Consider the following 13,531-nt stretch of genomic DNA (forward strand, 5'->3'; position numbering starts at 1 on the left):
GAAGCAAATGAACAACTTACATCAAGCTGTCTTGAAAGAAATAAATTGAACAGCATTCAAGCGAACAAATTAGTACTAGCTAAAGCATTTCCAGATCCCTTGCTCCTGCATTCATTTCAGTAGTGTTTAATTTAAATGCTGGCATACACGTTTGCAAAGTTTAAGCTTCAATCTTTCAAACAATTCCACATATCTGAACTTCACTCCTCCAAGTAGTGCTACTGATAAAACTACTCGTGAACAGAGTTAACACATGCACAGAACTAAGGTTAAAGCCAGTAATAAAGAAATTAGCTAATGAATTCAGTGTATCACTAACAATTATTTTTGAAAAGTCAAGGACAGCTAAGAAAATAGCAAATACTGAGAAATTAACAGCTGGAATACTGGGGGAGAGGAAGGAGGAGAAATTAGGGTATGGTCCCAACAACTACCCTACAAAAATCTCACTTCAATACCTATTAAATAACAGAATCAATGCTAGGAAGAAAAAAATAATAGAGCATCCCCTCAATAACTTAATAGTCATGACAACCACACTTATTTTCTCACCATTGATGAGTCCAGTTCAAGGCTGAAGTTCATGGGTGCTGTGGAGAAGATCACTTGGCAACTGCTCTGCTGTAATTAATCCATGAATAAAGAATGGGCTTCAGTTTTCACAGATACCAAGCCAGCACTTTTCACAACCATTAAATCCACAAAAATATTAAAACATTTAGAAGTTACAGGTAGGACATTTTAGCAGAACTCCACCATGGAACCTAAGTTTAATAACAAATCTTTCTTAAACCCTCAGGGACATGTTCATTATTATGACTCAGGCCTATAGCTACGTTAGAGTCACTATTGTAAGACCTGAATGAAATACAGTAAATCCAACCTTTCGACTATACCATTAGTCTTTATGCTACACTGAGCATTTTAGAGGCTGAAAAAAAAAATTAAATTGCAAGTTGGCAGTTGAAAAATCAGGAGGTAGTCTACAATTAAAAAAAAAAAAGAAAACAAAAACAAAAAAAGTACTTTTGTTTTTTCCCTCTCTACGTTTATAGGAAATCTCATAAACTAGATGCAAGTCCTAAATCAGCACATACCTCTTGCAGTCCTTACTGCCTACAGAAGCACCCCTAGATCAGGTCTATACTGGCGAATGCAGGAGTCTGTTTTCACTGTACAATAGTAAATGCTGTCCACTTCAGTCCTTTCTATATTACAACCTCTATCATTGCTAGCAGACTGAAATTGCAAAAGTAATGAATTCCAAATCCTGTATTTGTCAGGGTAAATCAGAGACTGGCTACAGAAGGAAGCAGAAAACTCATACGTGAAACAGGACGTTCAACTACTGTTACTAGGTTATTAAACTGAAACTTTAAACTTCAACTGATATAAAATTTACAGAAGAGGTCTGAAGGGAAGCTTACATGAGTCTATAAGAGGGATCTAGAAGGCAAGACGAGCATCAGGGGAAAGTCAGGGCTCAAATCAGAAAAATAAACAGAAAAAAAAAGTGGAATTCCCACTGGCAGTATATCCGTGTGCCATACAAACACAGACTACCAAAATAATATGTAAATGTGCAATTACTGAAAAGACTGTTATAATTACTAGATGTGGGTGTATCTTGGTTCCCTCCAACTGGTCTAACTTACCTAGGAACTGGACCAGATGGAGGTAATGGAATAACATGCAAGTACCCAGGCAAGCCAAAGAATCTAACTAAAAAGTTACACAGTAATGACACAATGCCAGTTTTCATTAAAACAAATTCCTCTAATCCTCACAGTTATACAATAAATCTCAGAAACAGATAGCAAGGTAATTTGTAAAGTAACGTGTGCCTGAGTCAGAAGACAGCCTCCAGCTTTCTAATCATCCCTGACTAGCTATGAGCTGCTGTGCCATTTTGGCAGAGAAGTACCTTGCTTTGGTTTTGTCCTCTTTCAGCTGGACCTAGGCAATTCAGTATATCTAAGCACAAAGTCTGCCACATGTAGGAAACTCGAAGTACAGGAAGCTGGGAGGATGTCACCTCAGCAAACGTGGGTTATTATAAGTCCCTCTCTTCCACTCTATACTGATTTTCTCCAGAATCTTAAATTATAAAGGTCTCAAGATCCTCCAGGGCCTAAATGCAGGATTCCTAAAGAAATGCCTACTAGGTCTCTAGACTGGACCCAGTTGTCAACTGTTCCCCCCTTCTGATATAAGAGAACTTGTGCAACAAGAGGGAAAAAGCTATTATTTCTAGAGACAGAACTTTGTCGGAGCTGGTGCAAGTCTATGCAATGAATGTGCCTAGGAGCTAAGGGCCATCAGAAACCTAACTGCATTTTGCTTGAAGAACAAAACACAGTCCTTTGACCTTGCCCCACTAACATAAATACATAACACGTATATGGAAGAAAAGACCGATAAAATAAACAGAAAACATCCAACTGCACACGCTCCTTCTCCTGGCAACAAGAGAACAGATATGACAAATGCTGGTCATGTCACTTATTACAGTGTGAGGGGATTCTCTGACAATATAACGACACTCTCTGAAGAGAAGAATCTGTAACAGAGGACAGGCACTACTAGAAGGTGTACAGGTAGTGCTGTAATGAGAACTGTATGAGGACAGGAGCCCATTACAGAAACTGCAGCTTAACCTCATATTTGCTACCGCAGCAGATAAGACATCCACCATCCTGATGAACCCAAGTTGTTGGGAATGGAAATCTGATCTAAAGAATTAACATCACGTTTAGTGAAGCTCAAAACCCTTTCTCTCCCTTCTGCACTCAGCTGGGTTCCTGCTGTGACTTTCTGGCTTCACTAGTCACTGAGGAAACAAACTGATGATCTTCTCCCAGATGCTACAGCCAGAGAATGCAATACCCACCTCCTATTACATGGATTTTTAGACTACAGCAATTGTCTTTCTCACTTGTTCTGATACTCAGCTAAATATTCACTCATTCTGATCCTTAAATTATTATAATTGGGCATTATTTAACTTAGGGAAGATGTAAATCAAGACTATTACATTAGGTTTATGTTTCATGCAGTCCTAAGTAATACTGAGAATAATGATTGTGTAATATCACTATTAGCTTCTGAAGTCCAAAATACAAGAGCATATTAATGAAGAGAACTCCTCAGTGTGCTCACACGTACATTTTAGTCTGTACCAGATCGGGGCCTACGTGCATTAAGTATGGAATCTGAGAGCGAGTATTAGATATTAGGGGATGTAAAAATTTCACTTCCGTTAAAAATCTTAATGAAACCTCAGGAATGACATCTGAAAGGATAACAGTGTGATTCATGTAAGAGAATACCATGTCCTGTTAAACAGAATGACGTACTATCTTCTATATCTTATTCTTCTATTATGGTTGGAAAAATGGGTGAAAAATAATAACTAGAATTATTTTAGGGCAAAACTATATATAATCTAAGTACAGAGAAGTGGTATCAGCAACATCATAATTTTATATTTTTCCTTATTATTTTCATTGCTATTTCTACTGCCAAGTCCTCTTTTCACAGGCACATAACCTTCAGAAAAAAAAAAAAAAAATAGAAGACTTACTATCATTCTTTTCAGTTGAAATGCATACTTTCTGAAAATTTCACTCATGGTAATTTTAATAAAATAAGGGCAAAAATGTAAATACACTGCAAATCATTTATATTTCCTCCTTTTTAACAGAAAGGTTTTACAAACTGAAGTTTTTTCATCTGGCTAATTTTCACTGTGAACTTGGTTTAAAAAATTAGGGATCAGTTTCTTTAGCAATACCAAACTTCAAATCCGAGGAAAATACAATAACATAAGTGCATAATGTTATGTTAGCTATATGATTACTTACATGTCATGTTGCCATGCACTACTTTTTCACTAAGGAGCTCCAGAATTACATATTTTCTGAGTAGCAGTAGTTTTCGTAGCCATGATGGACTAAGGTTTTTGAGCCCAAAAGCTTGCTGTTTTCAACTGTCTCAGTTGGTAAAAAAAAAAAAAAAAAAAAAAAAAAAAAAAAAAAAGAGAGAGAGAGAGAGAGAGAGAAATTACCTCTCCCTTCAAAACTTGCTCTGCTTATATTTTTCTCAGTGCAGCTCTAGAAGGGAGCAGTGGAATCATGAGAAGCATTAGGCCCTGAGCCTGTTAACGTTCGTCTGCAAGTAGTCCAACAGAGTTTAAGAGGACTAGCTCATAGACGTGAAGGGAAGATTTTGAAAGTCGGTGGGAGCAGAGCTCCCAAACTCTCATGATGTACTTTTGAAAATCTTCTCCAAAGCCATGGGAACAACAGCTTGCAGGTCTGAGGCCTCTGCTTCTGACCGCTTTCCTTTCCCTTTTTAAATGCGACTCCGATTTTTTAAAAAAAAAAAAAAAAAAAAAAAAAAAAAAAAAAGCAGCACCGAAGTCAAAAATCCCGAGGAGCCGCTCGCAGGGATGCGTTCGGTCTCTCTACAAAGGCAGGGGTCCGCACAGCCCGAGGAGAGCTCACAGGAAAGGAACCTCCAGCAGTCAAAAGTCAAGTGCAGAGTAGTGGTTCGGGCGGCACTGTAGCCTGCCTTCCCTCCCTGGCTTTCGGCAGCTCGCAACCTCCATCTCGGTTTCCCCATCTGTGAAATGGGGATAGGAGCGCTAACCCAACTTTCAGGTACCTTAGGATCAGTCAGAATTTGGGGCGGCGGGGTGGGGTGGGGTGGGGGGGGGTTGCGGCGTTAAAATGAAAGTTCGCGTTTTCCTCTTCCTCCTCCTCCTCCTCCTCCCCCCCCCCCCCCCCAAGCACTGCGAGCAGCCGAGGCGGGAGCGCTCTCGGAGTTGAACCTCGCTCCGTTCAAGTTCCTAGGAGAGATTTTTTTTTTTTTTTTTTTTTTTTTTTTCAAAATGACCAGCGTACGGCGACTCCGGGCCCCGATCCGCCCCGAGATGCGCCCACACAGCACCGCTCGGCTCCGCTCCGCCACAGGCTGTTCGCAAGCCCGGGCGGGGGTGGGGAGCGGGGGGGGGACACACACACACACACGATTGGGGAGAAAAAGGGGGACGGGGACGGGTGAGAGGGGAGGGGGGTCGCCGGGGTCCGCTGCCGCGGAGCCGGTGCGGCGGAGCGCGTGAGGCGGCGGGAAGAGGGAGCGGCGGCTGCCAGGGCGGGATCGGGCCCGCGGGCTGCCTCCGCGCGATGTGGGCAAGCGCCGAGCGCTTCAAACCCTCCGGCCGCGGCTTTTTTTTTTTTTTTTTTTTTTTTCCTTTTTTTTTTTTTTTTTGGGGGGGGGGAGGTGGGTGGCGGCGGCTGCAACCTGAGCGCTGCGGGAGCCGCGGGGGTCCTCGGAGCCTTGAGGCGGCGGGGGGGGGGGGGGGGGGGGGGGGGGGGGGCGCTCTTCATATTTTCCTCAGGTCCTCTGGCGCACATCCCCCCCTCCCCCCGCCGGCTTCCTTTCGCTACCTTCCCAAAACGCGCTGCCCCCCCACCCCCCCCCCCCCAAGCCCCCCCCTCAGTGTCCCGTCGTCCCCCCCCCCCCCCCCCACGGCGCCTTTACCTTGACAAGTCCGCGGGGCCGGCGGAGGTCTCGCTCTCTCTCCCCCCCCCCCCCCCCCCCCCCCCCCGCCTCTCTCTCCCACACACATCTCTAACGCGCCACCTCTCCCCCACGGGCCGGGACTCCGGGTGACATTTCTCCCTCTCCTTGCCCCCCCCCCCCCTTCTTCCTCCTCCTCCTCCTCCTCCTCCTCCTCCTCCTCCCCCCCTCCCCATTAGTGGCGGTTGGGTTGCTGGCGCGGGAGCGCGCGCTAGCGGGGAGGGCGTGGAGCGCGCGCTGGCCGCGAGCGGGGGGGGGGGGGGGGGGGGAGGGGCGGCATTGACAGCGAGCGCCGTGTCCGTAGCGCTGCCTCAGCCCGAGCGACTCTCTCTCTCTCTCTCTCTCTCTCTCTCTCTCTCTCTCTCTCTCTCTCTCTCCCCCTCTCTCCCCCTCTCTCCCCCTCTCTCTCTCTCTCTCTCTCTCTCTCTCTCTCTCTCTCTCTCTCTCTCCCCCCCCCCCCCCCCGCCCTTCCCCGCGCGCGCGCCCCCCCCCCCTCCTCCCCCTCCCGTTCCCTTCCCGGCATGCCCTAGGGCAGCGGGGCTGGCTCTAACGAATTTGAATGAAGAGCCCTGCTCTTTCGGCGCCATTTTCGAGTGATGCCCGATCGCATCGCTGCCGCGGGGGAGCCGCGGCTCGGGGGGCCGCCCGCCGCCGCCGCCAAAAGTCACCTCCCTTCCCACCCCCGCCGCCGTCCCCGTCCCCCCCCCCCCCATCTCCTCTCCCCCCTCGCCGCCGCTACCACCGGCCGTGCTTCGGAGCGGGTGCCGCCGCCGGCATAGGCGGTAAGAGCCGGGGGGAATTGGGCGGGCGGGGGAAAGCCCGTCTTCGGCAAACGGGGGGGGGGGGGGGGCAAGCCGTACCCCGCCTGCCGCCGGGAGAAGTCGCCTCAGGAGCCCGGCGGGCAGCAGGCGGGAGGTTCCCGGAGGCGGCGGCAGGTTCTCGCCGCTGGCTCCTGGGCGGATCTGTCACTCGCTTCCCTCAGCCTCGGAGGGGTCGGGGAGCGGGCGGGAGCGGCTGTCTCCTCCGGCAGGTAACCCCCCCCCCCCCCCCCGCTTCCCCGGGGGCGGCGGCGGGCAGCATCTCGCCCAGGCGGGGATCCCGGGAGCGCACACACACACACACACACACACACCCCCGCTTTACAGCCCCGGTGGCGGCCCGCCCCGGGGAGAGCGGCGCGGAGGCGGGCGGGGGCAGCCCGGGGCGGGCGGGAGGCGCGGGACGGCCGGAGCGGAGGGTCGCGCCGCGGCCCCGGTGCGCGCCCCGCTCTCCCGTGACATGACATGACAGGCTTCCCTCTGATCTCCTTCTTCTCCCCCCCCACCCCACCCCACCCCGCGCTTTACCACCCCCCACTCCCCCGCGGATACCTCCCTCCCGCCCTTCTCCCCCGCCTCTCCGCCGTGGAAATTTCGGGGCAGCGCTCGGGACACGGCGGCTCTTGCTTCCCGGCGCTGCAGCAGCAGCAGCAGCAGCCAGGATGACTTCCCCACTTACATGCACATCTCCCTTTCTCGCCCTGCCCCCCCCACCCCAGCCTCCCCCCCCCCCCCCCCCCCCCCGCCTCCTCCTTCCTCTCTCCCCGTGTTTTCGTAACCCGGATTAATGCCCCTCCGCTCTTTCTCTTCCCTCTCCCTTCTTCCCCCCCCCCCCCCCCCAAATAAGAGGGCAACCTTCCCTTTTTTTTTTTTTTTTTTTTTTTTTTTCCGCCGTTTGTTTCCTTTCCATGTTAGCAGATTAACTTCGCCGTTTAAGCGCTTTCTCTACCTCCCACTTAAGCGCTTAATTTCCCGTGTCACGATATCGGAGCCGCCTTTAGCAGAAACCTGGGTGACGGTTGTGCTGCCACATGCTATCACATTCATCATCTCTGTCCCTTTGGGTATTAACGAAGGACCAAAGTGCTGTTCATCGCGTTATTGCACAGGGCTATTTTTCCCCCTGTCCTAGCGTTAAAACGGGAGTTTCCTTCCTCAACTAGAGGGGGGGGAAATATAATCCGAGGCCATTTGAATCGTGCCAGCTATTTGTAGGTGTTTTTCCTCTCCTCCCACACACCCCAAAACCGAGTAAATACCCTCCCCATAGATAGCCCAGCCTAATACTGTGATCAGAGCTGGCCATTCACCTCCTCTTCTCCGCCTACAAAATTCTCTGTCTCTGTCACCCGGGTCGCTATTTGTCATTGGCTTAGCTATTTTTTGGTGGCTGTTTCTATGTCATTTCTCGGTGGCCAGCAGCTCTCGGGCTCTCGTAGCTGTATGAGCGCGATCGTGCTTATTGTGATAGGCGCCGAAATCGCTCTCGCAGTCTGTCCGCTGAGCGATTCCCCCGCCGCGCACACATACAAGATGTGACACGGTGCCTTTTCCTCCACGACGCCGTTTAACCCTCTCGGGGCCGGGGTTGGCGTGGGCTCCCGCGGTTCGGAGTCGCGCACACACACGCACACGCAAGACATCTTTTTGTTGCGGCAGCTCCTCGGTGGGAGCTCAGGCAGGGATAGCACCGTGCAGCGGGGCAGGGAGCTCCAGAGCAGCGCGGTAAGCTCAGGCGCTGGCAGGCCAGCGGGCTCCTTCCCAGCTACAATTTCTAGCCTTACTTTTTATTCCTCTTCCTACTTCCCTCTTCACTTTCAGCCGCCCGACCGTTTGCGTTTTGGGGTGGGGTGTTGTTTGGTCTTGTTGTTTTTTTTTGTTTGGGTTTTTTTTTTTGTTTTTTTTGTTTTTTTTTGGTTTGGGGTGAGTGGGTTATTTATTTTTATATATATATATATATATATATTTTTTTTTTTTTTTTTTTTTCCGGAGGCAGGAAGGCGTATGGATATTTTCCCCGATGCCGTGTGCTCGGGGCTGCCGTCGAGCTGGCGGGTGCTCAGGATGCGCAGCGAATGCAGCATCGGGCCCCCCCTCATCCCACCCCCCCCCTCCCCTCCAACCCCCGTTAAGGCGCCCGTTCAGCACAGACTGGACCGGCTGCTGCCCCCCCTGGTTGCCTGCGAGGACGCGGTGCTGGGGCTGGGAGGTTGGACCGGGTCACAGCCTTTCCCCTCTCCTCTACCCCTCCCCGACCCCCCCAACCTCCCCCCCACCCCCCCCCCCCGCACATCCCTCCGAGGCGTTCAAAGCCAAAACGGGCCGCCTTGCGCTTAAGCACCCTCGCCACCGAAAATAACGAGTTAACCGAAGAACGTAGGAGGGACATAGAGAAGAGTTGGGGTGCAGAAGTGCTGGTACAAAAGATTTCTGTGTACATGGCTGAGAGCGTGTAGTCTTAAAGTGAAATGCAAAACTTAGCGTTTCCAGCATGGCAACTGGATTGTGATTCACGGTATTTTTCTGTGTAACACAGAAATACAATAGTTCAAGGAGGTTTTTCTGACTCGAATCCTTAGTTTCCCTGGATTCTTTTAATCCAGTACACAAATTAGACTTTTTCAGTCTTTTTTTTCCTGGGAATAGCCGCTTTGTTTGTCTCCACAATTTATACCTTTATGTCCTGATAGCTAGAAAATTCAGTTTAACCTCTGAAATTGCGATACTAGGAAGATCCTATTGAAATTTAGCACTTATTTCTTTAGATTTGCAACATTACTTTCAGAGTGTTTTCAGAAACGTTTTTAACAGTCAGTATGGGAATGTGCACAAAGCTGTTTCATTGTAGCTGTGTGTACTTCAAAATATCAGGATTTGGAGAGATTTACACTATTCAACAGTGGAAGTATACTCACAGACACTGACTGACTTTCACTTTCAAGGAAATAACTGTCCTGATTCATAGCTAATTTAGGAAAAAATTTTCTATAATTCAGTATTGTGCAGGTGCGTATGCATTTTTTCCCCACTATTCGACAGTCATGTTCAATAGCGTGCACTTAATATCTATTTTTAATTGTAATTAAAATCTGTGCTTAGCACATATCTGACTACATAAAACAACTGTTCTTTTCAGCTTTTTTATTTCTCAGCTGCACCATTCCCATATTTTACAATTACATAAAGGTGGGTGTGGCTAAAATGAAAGCAGTAAGCAATCTAATATCAATATATAGTGTATGTTAAGTAGGTTTTCCTTTCTTATATTTGATGTACTCCTTATTTTGAGATATTTGGGGGGGGAAAAACCATGTAGTTTAAATAGACCCTTGTAGAACTGCTTGCATTTTTCACCATAGTTAAAATGTCAAACATTAACGGGGATTACTTGGCCCTGGAAAAGTTACATTCGGAGGAAATATCAAATGAACTTAAAGATTTAAACATATATATTTGTATTATATGGATAAGTAGAAGTTAAAGTTCTGTGCTTAATACAATATTGCTTAGGTATACCATCTGTCATAGTGTGTGGGTATTTTTTTTTAATTTTTAAATTTTTTTTTTTACTTTATTTCTTTTCAGTCTAATCCTTTATCTTGATTCTTAGGAAAAACATCCAAAATAAGCTTCAGGTGCCTTTTTTTTTTTTTTTTTTTTTTTAATTCTCCCCTCTCTCTAAGTCCACTAAGTTGTACTGAAAGTTTCCAAGAGGTACTCTTTCATCCCTTCCATTTTTATAGATACAAATCTACTGAAGCTTGGAGTAACTCTGAGATTTTTAATTTTCAGCAATAACAGTAATTTGAAAGTGTGACTGTATATCTATGTGACTTTTTCATGTGTTAGGGTAGTATTACAGAGGAAGCTTCTTGTAGTAACATTTTAAAGGCAGGCTGTATATACGATATCAAGGTGTCATGGGGTTATTTTTTTGTTTGGTTGTTTCCTCAGTTTTGTTGCTTAGCTTCTGGAATTCTGAACTTCTTACTATCCCATCCAAAATGTAATGGCATAGAAGGAATTTTGCTGCTAAATTGTAGTCTATATTTCCTTCATTATCCTTGTGACTAATAAGTCAGATTCTGTAGTGAAGTACAACTGGAACTGCATGCACACTACCTGTCTGTGTACACCCTGCCTGTGAACACTGTAGGGAGGGTGCACATCTCACCCATCCTGGATGTCAAAAGCCATCTTAACAGGTGGATCAGCACTTTTCTGCAACGCTTTTATATATGTACAAGCACACGACCTTTCTTTACATAAAAAGTGGCCACATAACAGTTAGCATTTCTTTTATAGGACCTACCTTGCTGGTTTTTTGTTATTTGCATTGGGAAGCAATGAACTGCTGAATATATAAGAGAGAATTTAGGAGCTGATCACTGTATTCAACAAATACCTGCAGGTATTCTGTTTTTGTAGATACAGTCATCCACCCACACCCAAAGGCCCATTGCAAGTCATTCCAGTAATTTACATTCATTACAAACTGTCAAAGGTAGAGCGCATCTTGGACTAGTTTTAACTGTCTGTGAAAGAAATAGGGAATGAAATTGTAGGCTTTTGTGTACAAACAGAAAAATATTTTTATTATAAAGTTTTGAAAAGTAAAAATAACTTTATGTACACCAATAAGTGCTCTCCACAGATTTTTTTTTTCCTATTTTTTTTTTAATATATATATATATAACTTATCACTAATTGTAAACCCTGAACATCTAATACTGGAACCCAAACTCAAAAATGATGATCTGTTCTATTATCAGTAATACTTGGAAAATTTTGTTTGAACAGGCTGCCCAAATTACTCTTGTACATAGTCCTCTGTGGCTCTTCTCACAGCCATCTATTTTTCAGTAGAACTAGTAATGTATTTTGAAGATAGAAAAAAGAAATATATGCCTCACAAATACGAAGGGGACATCAGACAGAGTGCAGATGTGTAGCCACAGATTTCCAATAACTTTATTCTACTCAGTGAAAATGCTGCTTTGCAATTTTATTTTTGGTTTGTGCATTATTGGCAGGAGTTACGTAGAATTTGTAGGTAACTGGTGTGTTAATACATAACAAGCTAGATAAGTTAGGTTTCAAAAGGAATCTCTTTATTGCAAAATATCTTACTTTTGGCTATGGGACAATTTCAGAAATGGTTAGAATGAGAGCTAGGTGTAAAAATTTCTGCCCATGTTTAATAGGGTGTAAGGCAATGTCTGTACTGATTGGGTTTTTTTAACCCTTTGTTGTAAGTTTTTAAAACACTCCAATTCTAATGAAGAAACTTTGGGCCATATCTATTCACTAGACAGTTGATAATACCACAATTGAGAAATAGTTTTGATCTTAGCTTCGTATGTTGTTGTGTGAGAACTCCAGCAGGCTTGCATGAATATTAGAGGAGGGTAACAGAACTTGAGCTCTAGTGCAGCTAACACTTAAAGTTTGGCAATTATTTACTTTAATATTCGCATCTAATAATATTTTAGTGTACCATTTAAAAAAAATGGGTTCTCTTTACAAAGAATACTGAATTTTGTAACTTCATATAATTCTAAACTTTTCTGTATCTCAGTAATGAACATTTGCTAGTATATAAGGATGACCTCATACACACACATTTATTACCACATACAGTAGAAAATGTAAATTATGTACATCTAGCTTTTATTTTGATAAAAGTTTCCCAAGATGTCTTCTAAAACTGAGCACAATATTGTTATATTGCTCAAAACTGAGAAATAGCAATGACTCTCAGTGATCGTTATTAATGTCTAAAGGAAACCACTGTTAGAAATAGGACCCCCCCACACCCCGTGACTATTTAGTTTGTTTTCAGACGCTGCAATAAGTGTATCCACAGTAAATAGGTTATTAATAAACTTTTCAACATTGAATCTAGTTGCAACTAATTATTTTATTTAGCATGAACTGAAATTCACTTGAAGATTTGGTCTGAGAAAAAGATAATTACACATCAAATAGGGCTTAAGCTTGTATTTTCATTTTAAATGCTTTAGTGTAAGTCCAGTTTCAGTATTATCTTTTAGTATGTTAAATCTCAATATAAGCATGGCAAGGGGGGATTTTCAGAAGATTTTTTGTGTTTCTGGTTTAAGAACACAGACTTCTTTTAAAAGGTGAAATTGATGGTGTGTGGAATACATGAAAATAAAGACAAATTCCTTTTTTTTTTTTTGTTAAAGCAGGGTGCTTATTACAGTTCCATAGATGTGAGGGGGGCTTTTAGTATTTTTCTGGAATACACTTAAAGAATAAATAACAAATTTACGGAAATATTTGTAAACAGGTGACCTGACTAAGGCATCTGCCACTCGTTTGTTAGGCATAGGATGTGTCTTGTCATGGTATCTACAGTGAAAAAGTCAAAATAAAGTCAAAATAAATTTAAGAATTTGGCTGTGTGAATGCATTGTTTCCTCCAGTAGATACTTGACTATAGTTACTACCACTATCAAGCTGTAGTTTATTCTTAGCTGATCATGTCTAAGTATTCTCAGAGCTTTTTTTTGTTCCCCAAAGTTTTAAAATTTTATTTCATCTCTCAGAGTGTATTATATGACTGTAATATTTCCATTATATGCTTTTAAAGTAGCTAATATTTGTAGGCTACATTTTAATAAAGGCAATAATGGTACTGTCTTGAAAAGCAAAGAAAAATTAAAGCTCCTTAAAGAAAAACACTGTTAAATACTTAACACTCAGTAGCATATTTTATTAAATATGACAGCAGTGATCACACAGCCATTAAGTGGTTTATACTTACCTGTTTGCTTGTTTGAGGGTGGAGGGAGAGATTGAGGGTGGGTGGGGAGGGAGAACAGCACACCCACCCCCACACAGTCTCCTCTTTTTCTTTTTTTTTTTTTTTTTTTTCTTTCTTTTCTTCCTCTTACTTTCAGCTTAAAATGCTGTGGGAAGAATGAAAGCAGAAACATGCTAATCTGATTTGTTTCAGGAGGCTTCTGATAATAAAGAGGCATATCACAGGTGTTCCTAATCAAGTCAGTTTGGTTAAAAAAAAAAAAATAAGTATTTTTAAAATTAGGATTTCCTGTAACATAGACAATGTGAGGGTCAAGCCGATGACCTACATCTATGTTTGG

General features: G+C 44.5%; 1 long non-coding RNA gene across 2 annotated transcripts in view; it reads right to left on the reverse strand.

The window, feature by feature from the left end:
• Positions 1-5,337, reverse strand: part of LOC104365073 — an 87,383-nt gene extending 82,046 nt beyond the window's left edge. For both annotated transcript variants that reach the window (XR_004409091.2, XR_004409090.2), the window contains exons 1-2: positions 3,864-5,337; positions 553-621 (exon numbers count right to left, since the gene is read on the reverse strand). This is a non-coding gene — a long non-coding RNA (uncharacterized LOC104365073). The remainder of the gene's footprint in view (positions 1-552; positions 622-3,863) is intronic.
• Positions 5,338-13,531: the final 8,194 nt, after the last annotated feature.

Source organism: Tyto alba, unplaced genomic scaffold, assembly GCF_018691265.1.
Source record: "Tyto alba isolate M040663 unplaced genomic scaffold, T.alba_DEE_v4.0 Super-Scaffold_45, whole genome shotgun sequence".
NCBI lineage: Eukaryota > Metazoa > Chordata > Aves > Strigiformes > Tytonidae > Tyto > Tyto alba.